Source organism: Ascaphus truei, unplaced genomic scaffold (assembly GCF_040206685.1).
Source record: "Ascaphus truei isolate aAscTru1 unplaced genomic scaffold, aAscTru1.hap1 HAP1_SCAFFOLD_163, whole genome shotgun sequence".
Lineage (NCBI taxonomy): Eukaryota > Metazoa > Chordata > Amphibia > Anura > Ascaphidae > Ascaphus > Ascaphus truei.
Window position 1 is genome coordinate 299,020 of NW_027454521.1, and position 24,625 is coordinate 323,644.

Consider the following 24,625-nt stretch of genomic DNA (forward strand, 5'->3'; position numbering starts at 1 on the left):
CAACTTTTCATACAATTTGCTTGCACCATTTCAGAGAAATTAAATATTTAAAATGGAAATAAATTGGTAACTGCAGTAACAAACAACACTGTACATGCTAATAGTACATCCATGTAAGCAGTACATACATGCTCAGGAGTTGTTTTTTTGGATCGGTATATACTTGTCATTATCCACTTCAACCATTTTAATTCCCCCCTTTTAAATTATTGTACTGGTTGATGTGTATGTAGATATATATATATATATATATATATATATATATATATATATATATATATATCTATATATATATATATATATATATTTCAACCATTATCACCTACAGTACAGTAGCATACAGTGCTCCCACTGCAGCAAGGGATTCTGGGAAATGACATGCAATGTTTACTCGCTCATCCCACAACGTGGCGGTATCAAATATAGCGTTTTCCCAGTTATTATATCCCTGCAGGATGTAGGATAATCCCAGCCAAACCCACATACTTACTACATTCCCGTTATGTCACATGTATTATTTCCTGTGAAGGAAGCGCTATGTATATTCCCATTATGGTCACAAATTGGACGATACTGTATTTCCATTATGTCTCCTATTATTTTCCCATGATATCTCATAGAATACTGTCATCCAAAACCACATCATTATTGAATGATTGAAAATGATGCCTCCGTTTTATGTCAAGATTGTCTTGACACTTAGACCCCCAAGATTTCAATAGCGCCTCACTTAAAAGATGACATTATTTTTGATTCAAATGAACTTTTATGGTGCAGAAGCCGCATGGTGCCTGTGCCTACAGTGTATGTATTTGTCAGTGTGTCTCTATCTGCATTTCTGTCTCTTGCTGGCCGCCAGCCTGTGTGATGATGTCAGCCTGTCTGTGATGTAAGAGAGACATTGTGATATCATCACATACTGTAGGCAGGATGGCAGGTGTAAAGCTTCTAAAAGAGAGAGGGAGGGAGAGAGGGAGAGGAGAGAGAGGGAGAAAGAGGGAGAGAGAGAGCAAGCAGCTCCTCCCTCCCATGCAAATGACTGGAGGCAGAGGAGTAGAGGGACAGAAGCCTGTGCTGCTTGTAATGGGACAGGATTTGGGGTGCTGTTTCATGCTCTATCTCCCTCCCTCCCACTGTCTCAGGTGCAGAAAGTTTTCAAGGGAGAGAGGAAAGGAAGAGGAAAATGGAAGCTGAGGAGAGCTGGTCCTGTCCCTCTTGTTGGTAAAGAGGGGGCATCCAGAAAGAGGTAAGGAGATAGTTTTATTTTAATTCAAGAAGGAGTGCCTGGTGGCGAAGCTGGTGTGCTCTGTCACACTACAGACCCCTCCCTGTGTGTGTGCGTGCGTGCGTGCGTGCGTGCGTGCGTCTGCAGGGGGTATCTGTCCCATCCATAGATATCAGGGGTACTGCAGCTGCTGCTGTTCAAACTTTTGCTTTAGGCCCATTCCTTTGATGTTAATAAGCGTTTCTAGTACAATCTTTTTCGCTCTGTTCACCCACATCTTTACATTACCTCGTGTGTGTGTGTGTGTGTGTGTGTGTATGTGTATGTGTGTGTACGTGTGTATAGCATGTGTTTGAAACACTATACTGTATCTGCATAGAAAAAAAGCCTTCTTTTAGTAATGTACAGTTCAAATACTGTATGAACATGACCCCATCTCATCTCATCCCCCTGACTCTGGATACAAAACATTCATGTATTCGTTTGCAACTTTTCATACAATTTGCTTGCACCATTTCAGAGAAATTAAATATTTAAAATGGAAATAAATTGGTAACTGCAGTAACAAACAACACTGTACATGCTAATAGTACATCCATGTAAGCAGTACATACATGCTCAGGAGTTGTTTTTTTGGATCGGTATATACTTGTCATTATCCACTTCAACCATTTTAATTCCCCCCTTTTAAATTATTGTACTGGTTGATGTGTATGTATATATATATATATATATATATATATATATATATATATATATATATATATATATATAGATATAGATATATATATCTATATCTATATATATATATATATATATATATATTTCAACCATTATCACCTACAGTACAGTAGCATACAGTGCTCCCACTGCAGCAAGGGATTCTGGGAAATGACATGCAATGTTTACTCGCTCATCCCACAACGTGGCGGTATCAAATATAGCGTTTTCCCAGTTATTATATCCCTGCAGGATGTAGGATAATCCCAGCCAAACCCACATACTTACTACATTCCCGTTATGTCACATGTATTATTTCCTGTGAAGGAAGCGCTATGTATATTCCCATTATGGTCACAAATTGGACGATACTGTATTTCCATTATGTCTCCTATTATTTTCCCATGATATCTCATAGAATACTGTCATCCAAAACCACATCATTATTGAATGATTGAAAATGATGCCTCCGTTTTATGTCAAGATTGTCTTGACACTTAGACCCCCAAGATTTCAATAGCGCCTCACTTAAAAGATGACATTATTTTTGATTCAAATGAACTTTTATGGTGCAGAAGCCGCATGGTGCCTGTGCCTACAGTGTATGTATTTGTCAGTGTGTCTCTATCTGCATTTCTGTCTCTTGCTGGCCGCCAGCCTGTGTGATGATGTCAGCCTGTCTGTGATGTAAGAGAGACATTGTGATATCATCACATACTGTAGGCAGGATGGCAGGTGTAAAGCTTCTAAAAGAGAGAGGGAGGGAGAGAGGGAGAGGAGAGAGAGGGAGAAAGAGGGAGAGAGAGAGCAAGCAGCTCCTCCCTCCCATGCAAATGACTGGAGGCAGAGGAGTAGAGGGACAGAAGCCTGTGCTGCTTGTAATGGGACAGGATTTGGGGTGCTGTTTCATGCTCTATCTCCCTCCCTCCCACTGTCTCAGGTGCAGAAAGTTTTCAAGGGAGAGAGGAAAGGAAGAGGAAAATGGAAGCTGAGGAGAGCTGGTCCTGTCCCTCTTGTTGGTAAAGAGGGGGCATCCAGAAAGAGGTAAGGAGATAGTTTTATTTTAATTCAAGAAGGAGTGCCTGGTGGCGAAGCTGGTGTGCTCTGTCACACTACAGACCCCTCCCTGTGTGTGTGCGTGCGTGCGTGCGTGCGTGCGTGCGTGCGTCTGCAGGGGGTATCTGTCCTATCCATAGATATCAGGGGTACTGCAGCTGCTGCTGTTCAAACTTTTGCTTTAGGCCCATTCCTTTGATGTTAATAAGCGTTTCTAGTACAATCTTTTTCGCTCTGTTCACCCACATCTTTACATTACCTCGTGTGTGTGTGTGTGTGTGTGTGTGTGTGTATGTGTATGTGTGTGTACGTGTGTATAGCATGTGTTTGAAACACTATACTGTATCTGCATAGAAAAAAAGCCTTCTTTTAGTAATGTACAGTTCAAATACTGTATGAACATGACCCCATCTCATCTCATCCCCCTGACTCTGGATACAAAACATTCATGTATTCGTTTGCAACTTTTCATACAATTTGCTTGCACCATTTCAGAGAAATTAAATATTTAAAATGGAAATAAATTGGTAACTGCAGTAACAAACAACACTGTACATGCTAATAGTACATCCATGTAAGCAGTACATACATGCTCAGGAGTTGTTTTTTTGGATCGGTATATACTTGTCATTATCCACTTCAACCATTTTAATTCCCCCCTTTTAAATTATTGTACTGGTTGATGTGTATGTATATATATAGATATATATATATATATAGATATATATATATATATATATCTATATATATATATATATATATATTTCAACCATTATCACCTACAGTACAGTAGCATACAGTGCTCCCACTGCAGCAAGGGATTCTGGGAAATGACATGCAATGTTTACTCGCTCATCCCACAACGTGGCGGTATCAAATATAGCGTTTTCCCAGTTATTATATCCCTGCAGGATGTAGGATAATCCCAGCCAAACCCACATACTTACTACATTCCCGTTATGTCACATGTATTATTTCCTGTGAAGGAAGCGCTATGTATATTCCCATTATGGTCACAAATTGGACGATACTGTATTTCCATTATGTCTCCTATTATTTTCCCATGATATCTCATAGAATACTGTCATCCAAAACCACATCATTATTGAATGATTGAAAATGATGCCTCCGTTTTATGTCAAGATTGTCTTGACACTTAGACCCCCAAGATTTCAATAGCGCCTCACTTAAAAGATGACATTATTTTTGATTCAAATGAACTTTTATGGTGCAGAAGCCGCATGGTGCCTGTGCCTACAGTGTATGTATTTGTCAGTGTGTCTCTATCTGCATTTCTGTCTCTTGCTGGCCGCCAGCCTGTGTGATGATGTCAGCCTGTCTGTGATGTAAGAGAGACATTGTGATATCATCACATACTGTAGGCAGGATGGCAGGTGTAAAGCTTCTAAAAGAGAGAGGGAGGGAGGGAGAGGAGAGAGAGGGAGAAAGAGGGAGAGAGAGAGCAAGCAGCTCCTCCCTCCCATGCAAATGACTGGAGGCAGAGGAGTAGAGGGACAGAAGCCTGTGCTGCTTGTAATGGGACAGGATTTGGGGTGCTGTTTCATGCTCTATCTCCCTCCCTCCCACTGTCTCAGGTGCAGAAAGTTTTCAAGGGAGAGAGGAAAGGAAGAGCAAAATGGAAGCTGAGGAGAGCTGGTCCTGTCCCTCTTGTTGGTAAAGAGGGGGCATCCAGAAAGAGGTAAGGAGATAGTTTTATTTTAATTCAAGAAGGAGTGCCTGGTGGCGAAGCTGGTGTGCTCTGTCACACTACAGACCCCTCCCTGTGTGTGTGCGTGCGTGCGTGCGTGCGTCTGCAGGGGGTATCTGTCCTATCCATAGATATCAGGGGTACTGCAGCTGCTGCTGTTCAAACTTTTGCTTTAGGCCCATTCCTTTGATGTTAATAAGCGTTTCTAGTACAATCTTTTTCGCTCTGTTCACCCACATCTTTACATTACCTCGTGTGTGTGTGTGTGTGTGTGTATGTGTATGTGTGTGTACGTGTGTATAGCATGTGTTTGAAACACTATACTGTATCTGCATAGAAAAAAAGCCTTCTTTTAGTAATGTACAGTTCAAATACTGTATGAACATGACCCCATCTCATCTCATCCCCCTGACTCTGGATACAAAACATTCATGTATTCGTTTGCAACTTTTCATACAATTTGCTTGCACCATTTCAGAGAAATTAAATATTTAAAATGGAAATAAATTGGTAACTGCAGTAACAAACAACACTGTACATGCTAATAGTACATCCATGTAAGCAGTACATACATGCTCAGGAGTTGTTTTTTTGGATCGGTATATACTTGTCATTATCCACTTCAACCATTTTAATTCCCCCCTTTTAAATTATTGTACTGGTTGATGTGTATGTATATATATATATATATATATATATATATAGATATATATATATATATCTATATATATATATATATATATATTTCAACCATTATCACCTACAGTACAGTAGCATACAGTGCTCCCACTGCAGCAAGGGATTCTGGGAAATGACATGCAATGTTTACTCGCTCATCCCACAACGTGGCGGTATCAAATATAGCGTTTTCCCAGTTATTATATCCCTGCAGGATGTAGGATAATCCCAGCCAAACCCACATACTTACTACATTCCCGTTATGTCACATGTATTATTTCCTGTGAAGGAAGCGCTATGTATATTCCCATTATGGTCACAAATTGGACGATACTGTATTTCCATTATGTCTCCTATTATTTTCCCATGATATCTCATAGAATACTGTCATCCAAAACCACATCATTATTGAATGATTGAAAATGATGCCTCCGTTTTATGTCAAGATTGTCTTGACACTTAGACCCCCAAGATTTCAATAGCGCCTCACTTAAAAGATGACATTATTTTTGATTCAAATGAACTTTTATGGTGCAGAAGCCGCATGGTGCCTGTGCCTACAGTGTATGTATTTGTCAGTGTGTCTCTATCTGCATTTCTGTCTCTTGCTGGCCGCCAGCCTGTGTGATGATGTCAGCCTGTCTGTGATGTAAGAGAGACATTGTGATATCATCACATACTGTAGGCAGGATGGCAGGTGTAAAGCTTCTAAAAGAGAGAGGGAGGGAGAGAGGGAGAGGAGAGAGAGGGAGAAAGAGGGAGAGAGAGAGCAAGCAGCTCCTCCCTCCCATGCAAATGACTGGAGGCAGAGGAGTAGAGGGACAGAAGCCTGTGCTGCTTGTAATGGGACAGGATTTGGGGTGCTGTTTCATGCTCTATCTCCCTCCCTCCCACTGTCTCAGGTGCAGAAAGTTTTCAAGGGAGAGAGGAAAGGAAGAGGAAAATGGAAGCTGAGGAGAGCTGGTCCTCTCCCTCTTGTTGGTAAAGAGGGGGCATCCAGAAAGAGGTAAGGAGATAGTTTTATTTTAATTCAAGAAGGAGTGCCTGGTGGCGAAGCTGGTGTGCTCTGTCACACTACAGACCCCTCCCTGTGTGTGTGCGTGCGTGCGTGCGTGCGTGCGTGCGTCTGCAGGGGGTATCTGTCCCATCCATAGATATCAGGGGTACTGCAGCTGCTGCTGTTCAAACTTTTGCTTTAGGCCCATTCCTTTGATGTTAATAAGCGTTTCTAGTACAATCTTTTTCGCTCTGTTCACCCACATCTTTACATTACCTCGTGTGTGTGTGTGTGTGTGTGTGTGTATGTGTATGTGTGTGTACGTGTGTATAGCATGTGTTTGAAACACTATACTGTATCTGCATAGAAAAAAAGCCTTCTTTTAGTAATGTACAGTTCAAATACTGTATGAACATGACCCCATCTCATCTCATCCCCCTGACTCTGGATACAAAACATTCATGTATTCGTTTGCAACTTTTCATACAATTTGCTTGCACCATTTCAGAGAAATTAAATATTTAAAATGGAAATAAATTGGTAACTGCAGTAACAAACAACACTGTACATGCTAATAGTACATCCATGTAAGCAGTACATACATGCTCAGGAGTTGTTTTTTTGGATCGGTATATACTTGTCATTATCCACTTCAACCATTTTAATTCCCCCCTTTTAAATTATTGTACTGGTTGATGTGTATGTATATATATATATATATATATATATATATATATATATATATATATATATATAGATATAGATATATATATCTATATCTATATATATATATATATATATATATTTCAACCATTATCACCTACAGTACAGTAGCATACAGTGCTCCCACTGCAGCAAGGGATTCTGGGAAATGACATGCAATGTTTACTCGCTCATCCCACAACGTGGCGGTATCAAATATAGCGTTTTCCCAGTTATTATATCCCTGCAGGATGTAGGATAATCCCAGCCAAACCCACATACTTACTACATTCCCGTTATGTCACATGTATTATTTCCTGTGAAGGAAGCGCTATGTATATTCCCATTATGGTCACAAATTGGACGATACTGTATTTCCATTATGTCTCCTATTATTTTCCCATGATATCTCATAGAATACTGTCATCCAAAACCACATCATTATTGAATGATTGAAAATGATGCCTCCGTTTTATGTCAAGATTGTCTTGACACTTAGACCCCCAAGATTTCAATAGCGCCTCACTTAAAAGATGACATTATTTTTGATTCAAATGAACTTTTATGGTGCAGAAGCCGCATGGTGCCTGTGCCTACAGTGTATGTATTTGTCAGTGTGTCTCTATCTGCATTTCTGTCTCTTGCTGGCCGCCAGCCTGTGTGATGATGTCAGCCTGTCTGTGATGTAAGAGAGACATTGTGATATCATCACATACTGTAGGCAGGATGGCAGGTGTAAAGCTTCTAAAAGAGAGAGGGAGGGAGAGAGGGAGAGGAGAGAGAGGGAGAAAGAGGGAGAGAGAGAGCAAGCAGCTCCTCCCTCCCATGCAAATGACTGGAGGCAGAGGAGTAGAGGGACAGAAGCCTGTGCTGCTTGTAATGGGACAGGATTTGGGGTGCTGTTTCATGCTCTATCTCCCTCCCTCCCACTGTCTCAGGTGCAGAAAGTTTTCAAGGGAGAGAGGAAAGGAAGAGGAAAATGGAAGCTGAGGAGAGCTGGTCCTGTCCCTCTTGTTGGTAAAGAGGGGGCATCCAGAAAGAGGTAAGGAGATAGTTTTATTTTAATTCAAGAAGGAGTGCCTGGTGGCGAAGCTGGTGTGCTCTGTCACACTACAGACCCCTCCCTGTGTGTGTGCGTGCGTGCGTGCGTGCGTGCGTGCGTGCGTCTGCAGGGGGTATCTGTCCTATCCATAGATATCAGGGGTACTGCAGCTGCTGCTGTTCAAACTTTTGCTTTAGGCCCATTCCTTTGATGTTAATAAGCGTTTCTAGTACAATCTTTTTCGCTCTGTTCACCCACATCTTTACATTACCTCGTGTGTGTGTGTGTGTGTGTGTGTGTGTGTATGTGTATGTGTGTGTACGTGTGTATAGCATGTGTTTGAAACACTATACTGTATCTGCATAGAAAAAAAGCCTTCTTTTAGTAATGTACAGTTCAAATACTGTATGAACATGACCCCATCTCATCTCATCCCCCTGACTCTGGATACAAAACATTCATGTATTCGTTTGCAACTTTTCATACAATTTGCTTGCACCATTTCAGAGAAATTAAATATTTAAAATGGAAATAAATTGGTAACTGCAGTAACAAACAACACTGTACATGCTAATAGTACATCCATGTAAGCAGTACATACATGCTCAGGAGTTGTTTTTTTGGATCGGTATATACTTGTCATTATCCACTTCAACCATTTTAATTCCCCCCTTTTAAATTATTGTACTGGTTGATGTGTATGTATATATATAGATATATATATATATATAGATATATATATATATATATATCTATATATATATATATATATATATTTCAACCATTATCACCTACAGTACAGTAGCATACAGTGCTCCCACTGCAGCAAGGGATTCTGGGAAATGACATGCAATGTTTACTCGCTCATCCCACAACGTGGCGGTATCAAATATAGCGTTTTCCCAGTTATTATATCCCTGCAGGATGTAGGATAATCCCAGCCAAACCCACATACTTACTACATTCCCGTTATGTCACATGTATTATTTCCTGTGAAGGAAGCGCTATGTATATTCCCATTATGGTCACAAATTGGACGATACTGTATTTCCATTATGTCTCCTATTATTTTCCCATGATATCTCATAGAATACTGTCATCCAAAACCACATCATTATTGAATGATTGAAAATGATGCCTCCGTTTTATGTCAAGATTGTCTTGACACTTAGACCCCCAAGATTTCAATAGCGCCTCACTTAAAAGATGACATTATTTTTGATTCAAATGAACTTTTATGGTGCAGAAGCCGCATGGTGCCTGTGCCTACAGTGTATGTATTTGTCAGTGTGTCTCTATCTGCATTTCTGTCTCTTGCTGGCCGCCAGCCTGTGTGATGATGTCAGCCTGTCTGTGATGTAAGAGAGACATTGTGATATCATCACATACTGTAGGCAGGATGGCAGGTGTAAAGCTTCTAAAAGAGAGAGGGAGGGAGAGAGGGAGAGGAGAGAGAGGGAGAAAGAGGGAGAGAGAGAGCAAGCAGCTCCTCCCTCCCATGCAAATGACTGGAGGCAGAGGAGTAGAGGGACAGAAGCCTGTGCTGCTTGTAATGGGACAGGATTTGGGGTGCTGTTTCATGCTCTATCTCCCTCCCTCCCACTGTCTCAGGTGCAGAAAGTTTTCAAGGGAGAGAGGAAAGGAAGAGGAAAATGGAAGCTGAGGAGAGCTGGTCCTGTCCCTCTTGTTGGTAAAGAGGGGGCATCCAGAAAGAGGTAAGGAGATAGTTTTATTTTAATTCAAGAAGGAGTGCCTGGTGGCGAAGCTGGTGTGCTCTGTCACACTACAGACCCCTCCCTGTGTGTGTGCGTGCGTGCGTGCGTGCGTGCGTCTGCAGGGGGTATCTGTCCCATCCATAGATATCAGGGGTACTGCAGCTGCTGCTGTTCAAACTTTTGCTTTAGGCGCATTCCTTTGATATTAATAAGCGTTTCTAGTACAATCTTTTTCGCTCTGTTCACCCACATCTTTACATTACCTCGTGTGTGTGTGTGTGTGTGTGTGTGTATGTGTATGTGTGTGTACGTGTGTATAGCATGTGTTTGAAACACTATACTGTATCTGCATAGAAAAAAAGCCTTCTTTTAGTAATGTACAGTTCAAATACTGTATGAACATGACCCCATCTCATCTCATCCCCCTGACTCTGGATACAAAACATTCATGTATTCGTTTGCAACTTTTCATACAATTTGCTTGCACCATTTCAGAGAAATTAAATATTTAAAATGGAAATAAATTGGTAACTGCAGTAACAAACAACACTGTACATGCTAATAGTACATCCATGTAAGCAGTACATACATGCTCAGGAGTTGTTTTTTTGGATCGGTATATACTTGTCATTATCCACTTCAACCATTTTAATTCCCCCCTTTTAAATTATTGTACTGGTTGATGTGTATGTATATATATATATATATATATATATATATATATATATATATATATATATATATATAGATATAGATATATATATCTATATCTATATATATATATATATATATATATATTTCAACCATTATCACCTACAGTACAGTAGCATACAGTGCTCCCACTGCAGCAAGGGATTCTGGGAAATGACATGCAATGTTTACTCGCTCATCCCACAACGTGGCGGTATCAAATATAGCGTTTTCCCAGTTATTATATCCCTGCAGGATGTAGGATAATCCCAGCCAAACCCACATACTTACTACATTCCCGTTATGTCACATGTATTATTTCCTGTGAAGGAAGCGCTATGTATATTCCCATTATGGTCACAAATTGGACGATACTGTATTTCCATTATGTCTCCTATTATTTTCCCATGATATCTCATAGAATACTGTCATCCAAAACCACATCATTATTGAATGATTGAAAATGATGCCTCCGTTTTATGTCAAGATTGTCTTGACACTTAGACCCCCAAGATTTCAATAGCGCCTCACTTAAAAGATGACATTATTTTTGATTCAAATGAACTTTTATGGTGCAGAAGCCGCATGGTGCCTGTGCCTACAGTGTATGTATTTGTCAGTGTGTCTCTATCTGCATTTCTGTCTCTTGCTGGCCGCCAGCCTGTGTGATGATGTCAGCCTGTCTGTGATGTAAGAGAGACATTGTGATATCATCACATACTGTAGGCAGGATGGCAGGTGTAAAGCTTCTAAAAGAGAGAGGGAGGGAGAGAGGGAGAGGAGAGAGAGGGAGAAAGAGGGAGAGAGAGAGCAAGCAGCTCCTCCCTCCCATGCAAATGACTGGAGGCAGAGGAGTAGAGGGACAGAAGCCTGTGCTGCTTGTAATGGGACAGGATTTGGGGTGCTGTTTCATGCTCTATCTCCCTCCCTCCCACTGTCTCAGGTGCAGAAAGTTTTCAAGGGAGAGAGGAAAGGAAGAGGAAAATGGAAGCTGAGGAGAGCTGGTCCTGTCCCTCTTGTTGGTAAAGAGGGGGCATCCAGAAAGAGGTAAGGAGATAGTTTTATTTTAATTCAAGAAGGAGTGCCTGGTGGCGAAGCTGGTGTGCTCTGTCACACTACAGACCCCTCCCTGTGTGTGTGCGTGCGTGCGTGCGTGCGTGCGTGCGTCTGCAGGGGGTATCTGTCCTATCCATAGATATCAGGGGTACTGCAGCTGCTGCTGTTCAAACTTTTGCTTTAGGCCCATTCCTTTGATGTTAATAAGCGTTTCTAGTACAATCTTTTTCGCTCTGTTCACCCACATCTTTACATTACCTCGTGTGTGTGTGTGTGTGTGTGTGTGTATGTGTATGTGTGTGTACGTGTGTATAGCATGTGTTTGAAACACTATACTGTATCTGCATAGAAAAAAAGCCTTCTTTTAGTAATGTACAGTTCAAATACTGTATGAACATGACCCCATCTCATCTCATCCCCCTGACTCTGGATACAAAACATTCATGTATTCGTTTGCAACTTTTCATACAATTTGCTTGCACCATTTCAGAGAAATTAAATATTTAAAATGGAAATAAATTGGTAACTGCAGTAACAAACAACACTGTACATGCTAATAGTACATCCATGTAAGCAGTACATACATGCTCAGGAGTTGTTTTTTTGGATCGGTATATACTTGTCATTATCCACTTCAACCATTTTAATTCCCCCCTTTTAAATTATTGTACTGGTTGATGTGTATGTATATATATAGATATATATATATATATAGATATATATATATATATCTATATATATATATATATATATATTTCAACCATTATCACCTACAGTACAGTAGCATACAGTGCTCCCACTGCAGCAAGGGATTCTGGGAAATGACATGCAATGTTTACTCGCTCATCCCACAACGTGGCGGTATCAAATATAGCGTTTTCCCAGTTATTATATCCCTGCAGGATGTAGGATAATCCCAGCCAAACCCACATACTTACTACATTCCCGTTATGTCACATGTATTATTTCCTGTGAAGGAAGCGCTATGTATATTCCCATTATGGTCACAAATTGGACGATACTGTATTTCCATTATGTCTCCTATTATTTTCCCATGATATCTCATAGAATACTGTCATCCAAAACCACATCATTATTGAATGATTGAAAATGATGCCTCCGTTTTATGTCAAGATTGTCTTGACACTTAGACCCCCAAGATTTCAATAGCGCCTCACTTAAAAGATGACATTATTTTTGATTCAAATGAACTTTTATGGTGCAGAAGCCGCATGGTGCCTGTGCCTACAGTGTATGTATTTGTCAGTGTGTCTCTATCTGCATTTCTGTCTCTTGCTGGCCGCCAGCCTGTGTGATGATGTCAGCCTGTCTGTGATGTAAGAGAGACATTGTGATATCATCACATACTGTAGGCAGGATGGCAGGTGTAAAGCTTCTAAAAGAGAGAGGGAGGGAGAGAGGGAGAGGAGAGAGAGGGAGAAAGAGGGAGAGAGAGAGCAAGCAGCTCCTCCCTCCCATGCAAATGACTGGAGGCAGAGGAGTAGAGGGACAGAAGCCTGTGCTGCTTGTAATGGGACAGGATTTGGGGTGCTGTTTCATGCTCTATCTCCCTCCCTCCCACTGTCTCAGGTGCAGAAAGTTTTCAAGGGAGAGAGGAAAGGAAGAGGAAAATGGAAGCTGAGGAGAGCTGGTCCTGTCCCTCTTGTTGGTAAAGAGGGGGCATCCAGAAAGAGGTAAGGAGATAGTTTTATTTTAATTCAAGAAGGAGTGCCTGGTGGCGAAGCTGGTGTGCTCTGTCACACTACAGACCCCTCCCTGTGTGTGTGCGTGCGTGCGTGCGTGCGTCTGCAGGGGGTATCTGTCCCATCCATAGATATCAGGGGTACTGCAGCTGCTGCTGTTCAAACTTTTGCTTTAGGCCCATTCCTTTGATGTTAATAAGCGTTTCTAGTACAATCTTTTTCGCTCTGTTCACCCACATCTTTACATTACCTCGTGTGTGTGTGTGTGTGTGTGTGTGTATGTGTATGTGTGTGTACGTGTGTATAGCATGTGTTTGAAACACTATACTGTATCTGCATAGAAAAAAAGCCTTCTTTTAGTAATGTACAGTTCAAATACTGTATGAACATGACCCCATCTCATCTCATCCCCCTGACTCTGGATACAAAACATTCATGTATTCGTTTGCAACTTTTCATACAATTTGCTTGCACCATTTCAGAGAAATTAAATATTTAAAATGGAAATAAATTGGTAACTGCAGTAACAAACAACACTGTACATGCTAATAGTACATCCATGTAAGCAGTACATACATGCTCAGGAGTTGTTTTTTTGGATCGGTATATACTTGTCATTATCCACTTCAACCATTTTAATTCCCCCCTTTTAAATTATTGTACTGGTTGATGTGTATGTATATATATATATATATATATATATATATATATATATATATATATATATATATATATATAGATATAGATATATATATCTATATCTATATATATATATATATATATATATATTTCAACCATTATCACCTACAGTACAGTAGCATACAGTGCTCCCACTGCAGCAAGGGATTCTGGGAAATGACATGCAATGTTTACTCGCTCATCCCACAACGTGGCGGTATCAAATATAGCGTTTTCCCAGTTATTATATCCCTGCAGGATGTAGGATAATCCCAGCCAAACCCACATACTTACTACATTCCCGTTATGTCACATGTATTATTTCCTGTGAAGGAAGCGCTATGTATATTCCCATTATGGTCACAAATTGGACGATACTGTATTTCCATTATGTCTCCTATTATTTTCCCATGATATCTCATAGAATACTGTCATCCAAAACCACATCATTATTGAATGATTGAAAATGATGCCTCCGTTTTATGTCAAGATTGTCTTGACACTTAGACCCCCAAGATTTCAATAGCGCCTCACTTAAAAGATGACATTATTTTTGATTCAAATGAACTTTTATGGTGCAGAAGCCGCATGGTGCCTGTGCCTACAGTGTATGTATTTGTCAGTGTGTCTCTATCTGCATTTCTGTCTCTTGCTGGCCGCCAGCCTGTGTGATGATGTCAGCCTGTCTGTGATGTAAGAGAGACATTGTGATATCATCACATACTGTAGGCAGGATGGCAGGTGTAAAGCTTCTAAAAGAGAGAGGGAGGGAGAGAGGGAGAGGAGAGAGAGGGAGAAAGAGGGAGAGAGAGAGCAAGCAGCTCCTCCCTCCCATGCAAATGACTGGAGGCAGAGGAGTAGAGGGACAGAAGCCTGTGCTGCTTGTAATGGGACAGGATTTGGGGTGCTGTTTCATGCTCTATCTCCCTCCCTCCCACTGTCTCAGGTGCAGAAAGTTTTCAAGGGAGAGAGGAAAGGAAGAGGAAAATGGAAGCTGAGGAGAGCTGGTCCTGTCCCTCTTGTTGGTAAAGAGGGGGCATCCAGAAAGAGGTAAGGAGATAGTTTTATTTTAATTCAAGAAGGAGTGCCTGGTGGCGAAGCTGGTGTGCTCTGTCACACTACAGACCCCTCCCTGTGTGTGTGCGTGCGTGCGTGCGTGCGTGCGTGCGTGCGTCTGCAGGGGGTATCTGTCCTATCCATAGATATCAGGGGTACTGCAGCTGCTGCTGTTCAAACTTTTGCTTTAGGCCCATTCCTTTGATGTTAATAAGCGTTTCTAGTACAATCTTTTTCGCTCTGTTCACCCACATCTTTACATTACCTCGTGTGTGTGTGTGTGTGTGTGTATGTGTATGTGTGTGTACGTGTGTATAGCATGTGTTTGAAACACTATACTGTATCTGCATAGAAAAAAAGCCTTCTTTTAGTAATGTACAGTTCAAATACTGTATGAACATGACCCCATCTCATCTCATCCCCCTGACTCTGGATACAAAACATTCATGTATTCGTTTGCAACTTTTCATACAATTTGCTTGCACCATTTCAGAGAAATTAAATATTTAAAATGGAAATAAATTGGTAACTGCAGTAACAAACAACACTGTACATGCTAATAGTACATCCATGTAAGCAGTACATACATGCTCAGGAGTTGTTTTTTTGGATCGGTATATACTTGTCATTATCCACTTCAACCATTTTAATTCCCCCCTTTTAAATTATTGTACTGGTTGATGTGTATGTATATATATATATATAGATATATATATATAGATATATATATATATCTATATATATATATATATATATATTTCAACCATTATCACCTACAGTACAGTAGCATACAGTGCTCCCACTGCAGCAAGGGATTCTGGGAAATGACATGCAATGTTTACTCGCTCATCCCACAACGTGGCGGTATCAAATATAGCGTTTTCCCAGTTATTATATCCCTGCAGGATGTAGGATAATCCCAGCCAAACCCACATACTTACTACATTCCCGTTATGTCACATGTATTATTTCCTGTGAAGGAAGCGCTATGTATATTCCCATTATGGTCACAAATTGGACGATACTGTATTTCCATTATGTCTCCTATTATTTTCCCATGATATCTCATAGAATACTGTCATCCAAAACCACATCATTATTGAATGATTGAAAATGATGCCTCCGTTTTATGTCAAGATTGTCTTGACACTTAGACCCCCAAGATTTCAATAGCGCCTCACTTAAAAGATGACATTATTTTTGATTCAAATGAACTTTTATGGTGCAGAAGCCGCATGGTGCCTGTGCCTACAGTGTATGTATTTGTCAGTGTGTCTCTATCTGCATTTCTGTCTCTTGCTGGCCGCCAGCCTGTGTGATGATGTCAGCCTGTCTGTGATGTAAGAGAGACATTGTGATATCATCACATACTGTAGGCAGGATGGCAGGTGTAAAGCTTCTAAAAGAGAGAGGGAGGGAGAGAGGGAGAGGAGAGAGAGGGAGAAAGAGGGAGAGAGAGAGCAAGCAGCTCCTCCCTCCCATGCAAATGACTGGAGGCAGAGGAGTAGAGGGACAGAAGCCTGTGCTGCTTGTAATGGGACAGGATTTGGGGTGCTGTTTCATGCTCTATCTCCCTCCCTCCCACTGTCTCAGGTGCAGAAAGTTTTCAAGGGAGAGAGGAAAGGAAGAGGAAAATGGAAGCTGAGGAGAGCTGGTCCTGTCCCTCTTGTTGGTAAAGAGGGGGCATCCAGAAAGAGGTAAGGAGATAGTTTTATTTTAATTCAAGAAGGAGTGCCTGGTGGCGAAGCTGGTGTGCTCTGTCACACTACAGACCCCTCCCTGTGTGTGTGCGTGCGTGCGTGCGTGCGTGCGTCTGCAGGGGGTATCTGTCCCATCCATAGATATCAGGGGTACTGCAGCTGCTGCTGTTCAAACTTTTGCTTTAGGCCCATTCCTTTGATGTTAATAAGCGTTTCTAGTACAATCTTTTTCGCTCTGTTCACCCACATCTTTACATTACCTCGTGTGTGTGTGTGTGTGTGTGTGTATGTGTATGTGTGTGTACGTGTGTATAGCATGTGTTTGAAACACTATACTGTATCTGCATAGAAAAAAAGCCTTCTTTTAGTAATGTACAGTTCAAATACTGTATGAACATGACCCCATCTCATCTCATCCCCCTGACTCTGGATACAAAACATTCATGTATTCGTTTGCAACTTTTCATACAATTTGCTTGCACCATTTCAGAGAAATTAAATATTTAAAATGGAAATAAATTGGTAACTGCAGTAACAAACAACACTGTACATGCTAATAGTACATCCATGTAAGCAGTACATACATGCTCAGGAGTTGTTTTTTTGGATCGGTATATACTTGTCATTATCCACTTCAACCATTTTAATTCCCCCCTTTTAAATTATTGTACTGGTTGATGTGTATGTATATATATATATATATATATATATATATATATATATATATATATATATATAGATATAGATATATATTTATATATCTATATCTATATATATATATATATATATATATTTCAACCATTATCACCTACAGTACAGTAGCATACAGTGCTCCCACTGCAGCAAGGGATTCTGGGAAATGACATGCAATGTTTACTCGCTCATCCCACAACGTGGCGGTATCAAATATAGCGTTTTCCCAGTTATTATATCCCTGCAGGATGTAGGATAATCCCAGCCAAACCCACATACTTACTACATTCCCGTTATGTCACATGTATTATTTCCTGTGAAGGAAGCGCTATGTATATTCCCATTATGGTCACAAATTGGACGATACTGTATTTCCATTATGTCTCCTATTATTTTCCCATGATATCTCATAGAATACTGTCATCCAAAACCACATCATTATTGAATGATTGAAAATGATGCCTCCGTTTTATGTCAAGATTGTCTTGACACTTAGACCCCCAAGATTTCAATAGCGCCTCACTTAAAAGATGACATTATTTTTGATTCAAATGAACTTTTATGGTGCAGAAGCCGCATGGTGCCTGTGCCTACAGTGTATGTATTTGTCAGTGTGTCTCTATCTGCATTTCTGTCTCTTGCTGGCCGCCAGCCTGTGTGATGATGTCAGCCTGTCTGTGATGTAAGAGAGACATTGTGATATCATCACATACTGTAGGCAGGATGGCAGGTGTAAAGCTTCTAAAAGAGAGAGGGAGGGAGAGAGGTAGAGGAGAGAGAGGGAGAAAGAGGGAGAGAGAGAGCAAGCAGCTCCTCCCTCCGATGCAAATGACTGGAGGCAGAGGAGTAGAGGGACAGAAGCCTGTGCTGCTTGTAATGGGACAGGATTTGGGGTGCTGTTTCATGCTCTATCTCCCTCCCTCCCACTGTCTCAGGTGCAGAAAGTTTTCAAGGGAGAGAGGAAAGGAAGAGGAAAATGGAAGCTGAGGAGAGCTGGTCCTGTCCCTCTTGTTGGTAAAGAGGGGGCATCCAGAAAGAGGTAAGGAGATAGTTTTATTTTAATTCAAGAAGGAGTGCCTGGTGGCGAAGCTGGTGTGCTCTGTCACACTACAGACCCCTCCCTGTGTGTGTGCGTGCGTGCGTGCGTGCGTGCGTCTGCAGGGGGTATCTGTCCCATCCATAGATATCAGGGGTACTGCAGCTGCTGCTGTTCAAACTTTTGCTTTAGGCCCATTCCTTTGATGTTAATAAGCGTTTCTAGTACAATCTTTTTCGCTCTGTTCACCCACATCTTTACATTACCTCGTGTGTGTGTGTGTGTGTGTGTGTGTATGTGTATGTGTGTGTACGTGTGTATAGCATGTGTTTGAAACACTATACTGTATCTGCATAGAAAAAAAGCCTTCTTTTAGTAATGTACAGTTCAAATACTGTATGAACATGACCCCATCTCATCTCATCCCCCTGACTCTGGATACAAAACATTCATGTATTCGTTTGCAACTTTTCATACAATTTGCTTGCACCATTTCAGAGAAATTAAATATTTAAAATGGAAATAAATTGGTAACTGCAGTAACAAACAACACTGTACATGCTAATAGTACATCCATGTAAGCAGTACATACATGCTCAGGAGTTGTTTTTTTGGATCGGTATATACTTGTCATTATCCACTTCAACCATTTTAATTCCCCCCTTTTAAATTATTGTACTGGTTGATGTGTATGTATATATATATATATATATATATATATATATATATATATATATAGATATAGATATATATATCTATATCTATATATATATATATATATATATTTCAACCATTATCACCTACAGTACAGTAGCATACAGTGCTCCCACTGCAGCAAGGGATTCTGGGAAATGACATGCAATGTTTACTCGCTCATCCCACAACGTGGCGGTATCAAATATAGCGTTTTCCCAGTTATTATATCCCTGCAGGATGTAGGATAATCCCAGCCAAACCCACATACTTACTACATTCCCGTTATGTCACATGTATTATTTCCTGTGAAGGAAGCGCTATGTATATTCCCATTATGGTCACAAATTGGACGATACTGTATTTCCATTATGTCTCCTATTATTTTCCCATGATATCTCATAGAATACTGTCATCCAAAACCACATCATTATTGAATGATTGAAAATGATGCCTCCGTTTTATGTCAAGATTGTCTTGACACTTAGACCCCCAAGATTTCAATAGCGCCTCACTTAAAAGATGACATTATTTTTGATTCAAATGAACTTTTATGGTGCAGAAGCCGCATGGTGCCTGTGCCTACAGTGTATGTATTTGTCAGTGTGTCTCTATCTGCATTTCTGTCTCTTGCTGGCCGCCAGCCTGTGTGATGATGTCAGCCTGTCTGTGATGTAAGAGAGACATTGTGATATCATCACATACTGTAGGCAGGATGGCAGGTGTAAAGCTTCTAAAAGAGAGAGGGAGGGAGAGAGGGAGAGGAGAGAGAGGGAGAAAGAGGGAGAGAGAGAGCAAGCAGCTCCTCCCTCCCATGCAAATGACTGGAGGCAGAGGAGTAGAGGGACAGAAGCCTGTGCTGCTTGTAATGGGACAGGATTTGGGGTGCTGTTTCATGCTCTATCTCCCTCCCTCCCACTGTCTCAGGTGCAGAAAGTTTTCAAGGGAGAGAGGAAAGGAAGAGGAAAATGGAAGCTGAGGAGAGCTGGTCCTGTCCCTCTTGTTGGTAAAGAGGGGGCATCCAGAAAGAGGTAAGGAGATAGTTTTATTTTAATTCAAGAAGGAGTGCCTGGTGGCGAAGCTGGTGTGCTCTGTCACACTACAGACCCCTCCCTGTGTGTGTGCGTGCGTGCGTGCGTGCGTGCGTGCGTCTGCAGGGGGTATCTGTCCTATCCATAGATATCAGGGGTACTGCAGCTGCTGCTGTTCAAACTTTTGCTTTAGGCCCATTCCTTTGATGTTAATAAGCGTTTCTAGTACAATCTTTTTCGCTCTGTTCACCCACATCTTTACATTACCTCGTGTGTGTGTGTGTGTGTGTGTGTGTGTGTATGTGTATGTGTGTGTACGTGTGTATAGCATGTGTTTGAAACACTATACTGTATCTGCATAGAAAAAAAGCCTTCTTTTAGTAATGTACAGTTCAAATACTGTATGAACATGACCCCATCTCATCTCATCCCCCTGACTCTGGATACAAAACATTCATGTATTCGTTTGCAACTTTTCATACAATTTGCTTGCACCATTTCAGAGAAATTAAATATTTAAAATGGAAATAAATTGGTAACTGCAGTAACAAACAACACTGTACATGCTAATAGTACATCCATGTAAGCAGTACATACATGCTCAGGAGTTGTTTTTTTGGATCGGTATATACTTGTCATTATCCACTTCAACCATTTTAATTCCCCCCTTTTAAATTATTGTACTGGTTGATGTGTATGTATATATATAGATATATATATATATATAGATATATATATATATATATCTATATATATATATATATATATATATTTCAACCATTATCACCTACAGTACAGTAGCATACAGTGCTCCCACTGCAGCAAGGGATTCTGGGAAATGACATGCAATGTTTACTCGCTCATCCCACAACGTGGCGGTATCAAATATAGCGTTTTCCCAGTTATTATATCCCTGCAGGATGTAGGATAATCCCAGCCAAACCCACATACTTACTACATTCCCGTTATGTCACATGTATTATTTCCTGTGAAGGAAGCGCTATGTATATTCCCATTATGGTCACAAATTGGACGATACTGTATTTCCATTATGTCTCCTATTATTTTCCCATGATATCTCATAGAATACTGTCATCCAAAACCACATCATTATTGAATGATTGAAAATGATGCCTCCGTTTTATGTCAAGATTGTCTTGACACTTAGACCCCCAAGATTTCAATAGCGCCTCACTTAAAAGATGACATTATTTTTGATTCAAATGAACTTTTATGGTGCAGAAGCCGCATGGTGCCTGTGCCTACAGTGTATGTATTTGTCAGTGTGTCTCTATCTGCATTTCTGTCTCTTGCTGGCCGCCAGCCTGTGTGATGATGTCAGCCTGTCTGTGATGTAAGAGAGACATTGTGATATCATCACATACTGTAGGCAGGATGGCAGGTGTAAAGCTTCTAAAAGAGAGAGGGAGGGAGGGAGAGGAGAGAGAGGGAGAAAGAGGGAGAGAGAGAGCAAGCAGCTCCTCCCTCCCATGCAAATGACTGGAGGCAGAGGAGTAGAGGGACAGAAGCCTGTGCTGCTTGTAATGGGACAGGATTTGGGGTGCTGTTTCATGCTCTATCTCCCTCCCTCCCACTGTCTCAGGTGCAGAAAGTTTTCAAGGGAGAGAGGAAAGGAAGAGGAAAATGGAAGCTGAGGAGAGCTGGTCCTGTCCCTCTTGTTGGTAAAGAGGGGGCATCCAGAAAGAGGTAAGGAGATAGTTTTATTTTAATTCAAGAAGGAGTGCCTGGTGGCGAAGCTGGTGTGCTCTGTCACACTACAGACCCCTCCCTGTGTGTGTGCGTGCGTGCGTGCGTGCGTGCGTGCGTCTGCAGGGGGTATCTGTCCTATCCATAGATATCAGGGGTACTGCAGCTGCTGCTGTTCAAACTTTTGCTTTAGGCCCATTCCTTTGATGTTAATAAGCGTTTCTAGTACAATCTTTTTCGCTCTGTTCACCCACATCTTTACATTACCTCGTGTGTGTGTGTGTGTGTGTGTGTATGTGTATGTGTGTGTACGTGTGTATAGCATGTGTTTGAAACACTATACTGTATCTGCATAGAAAAAAAGCCTTCTTTTAGTAATGTACAGTTCAAATACTGTATGAACATGACCCCATCTCATCTCATCCCCCTGACTCTGGATACAAAACATTCATGTATTCGTTTGCAACTTTTCATACAATTTGCTTGCACCATTTCAGAGAAATTAAATATTTAAAATGGAAATAAATTGGTAACTGCAGTAACAAACAACACTGTACATGCTAATAGTACATCCATGTAAGCAGTACATACATGCTCAGGAGTTGTTTTTTTGGATCGGTATATACTTGTCATTATCCACTTCAACCATTTTAATTCCCCCCTTTTAAATTATTGTACTGGTTGATGTGTATGTATATATATATATATATATATATATATATATATATAGATATATATATATATATATCTATATATATATATATAGATATATTTCAACCATTATCACCTACAGTACAGTAGCATACAGTGCTCCCACTGCAGCAAGGGATTCTGGGAAATGACATGCAATGTTTACTCGCTCATCCCACAACGTGGCGGTATCAAATATAGCGTTTTCCCAGTTATTATATCCCTGCAGGATGTAGGATAATCCCAGCCAAACCCACATACTTACTACATTCCCGTTATGTCACATGTATTATTTCCTGTGAAGGAAGCGCTATGTATATTCCCATTATGGTCACAAATTGGACGATACTGTATTTCCATTATGTCTCCTATTATTTTCCCATGATATCTCATAGAATACTGTCATCCAAAACCACATCATTATTGAATGATTGAAAATGATGCCTCCGTTTTATGTCAAGATTGTCTTGACACTTAGACCCCCAAGATTTCAATAGCGCCTCACTTAAAAGATGACATTATTTTTGATTCAAATGAACTTTTATGGTGCAGAAGCCGCATGGTGCCTGTGCCTACAGTGTATGTATTTGTCAGTGTGTCTCTATCTGCATTTCTGTCTCTTGCTGGCCGCCAGCCTGTGTGATGATGTCAGCCTGTCTGTGATGTAAGAGAGACATTGTGATATCATCACATACTGTAGGCAGGATGGCAGGTGTAAAGCTTCTAAAAGAGAGAGGGAGGGAGAGAGGGAGAGGAGAGAGAGGGAGAAAGAGGGAGAGAGAGAGCAAGCAGCTCCTCCCTCCCATGCAAATGACTGGAGGCAGAGGAGTAGAGGGACAGAAGCCTGTGCTGCTTGTAATGGGACAGGATTTGGGGTGCTGTTTCATGCTCTATCTCCCTCCCTCCCACTGTCTCAGGTGCAGAAAGTTTTCAAGGGAGAGAGGAAAGGAAGAGGAAAATGGAAGCTGAGGAGAGCTGGTCCTGTCCCTCTTGTTGGTAAAGAGGGGGCATCCAGAAAGAGGTAAGGAGATAGTTTTATTTTAATTCAAGAAGGAGTGCCTGGTGGCGAAGCTGGTGTGCTCTGTCACACTACAGACCCCTCCCTGTGTGTGTGTGCGTGCGTGCGTGCGTGCGTGCGTCTGCAGGGGGTATCTGTCCCATCCATAGATATCAGGGGTACTGCAGCTGCTGCTGTTCAAACTTTTGCTTTAGGCCCATTCCTTTGATGTTAATAAGCGTTTCTAGTACAATCTTTTTCGCTCTGTTCACCCACATCTTTACATTACCTCGTGTGTGTGTGTGTGTGTGTGTGTGTGTATGTGTATGTGTGTGTACGTGTGTATAGCATGTGTTTGAAACACTATACTGTATCTGCATAGAAAAAAAGCCTTCTTTTAGTAATGTACAGTTCAAATACTGTATGAACATGACCCCATCTCATCTCATCCCCCTGACTCTGGATACAAAACATTCATGTATTCGTTTGCAACTTTTCATACAATTTGCTTGCACCATTTCAGAGAAATTAAATATTTAAAATGGAAATAAATTGGTAACTGCAGTAACAAACAACACTGTACATGCTAATAGTACATCCATGTAAGCAGTACATACATGCTCAGGAGTTGTTTTTTTGGATCGGTATATACTTGTCATTATCCACTTCAACCATTTTAATTCCCCCCTTTTAAATTATTGTACTGGTTGATGTGTATGTATATATATATATATATATAGATATATATATATATATATATATATATATATATAGATATAGATATATATTTATATATCTATATCTATATATATATATATATATATTTCAACCATTATCACCTACAGTACAGTAGCATACAGTGCTCCCACTGCAGCAAGGGATTCTGGGAAATGACATGCAATGTTTACTCGCTCATCCCACAACGTGGCGGTATCAAATATAGCGTTTTCCCAGTTATTATATCCCTGCAGGATGTAGGATAATCCCAGCCAAACCCACATACTTACTACATTCCCGTTATGTCACATGTATTATTTCCTGTGAAGGAAGCG

General features: G+C 40.8%; 2 long non-coding RNA genes across 2 annotated transcripts in view; one reads left to right on the forward strand and one right to left on the reverse strand.

Annotated features, from left to right (window-relative positions):
- The window catches only part of LOC142476631 (uncharacterized), a 270,751-nt gene that overhangs the window by 10,294 nt on the left and 235,832 nt on the right, over positions 1–24,625 (reverse strand). The gene's annotated exons all lie outside the window — the stretch shown is intronic.
- Positions 1,147–6,356, forward strand: LOC142476630 (uncharacterized). The gene is made up of 4 exons (XR_012791854.1): positions 1,147–1,246; positions 2,886–2,989; positions 4,597–4,700; positions 6,290–6,356. It is a non-coding gene; the product is annotated as an uncharacterized LOC142476630 (long non-coding RNA).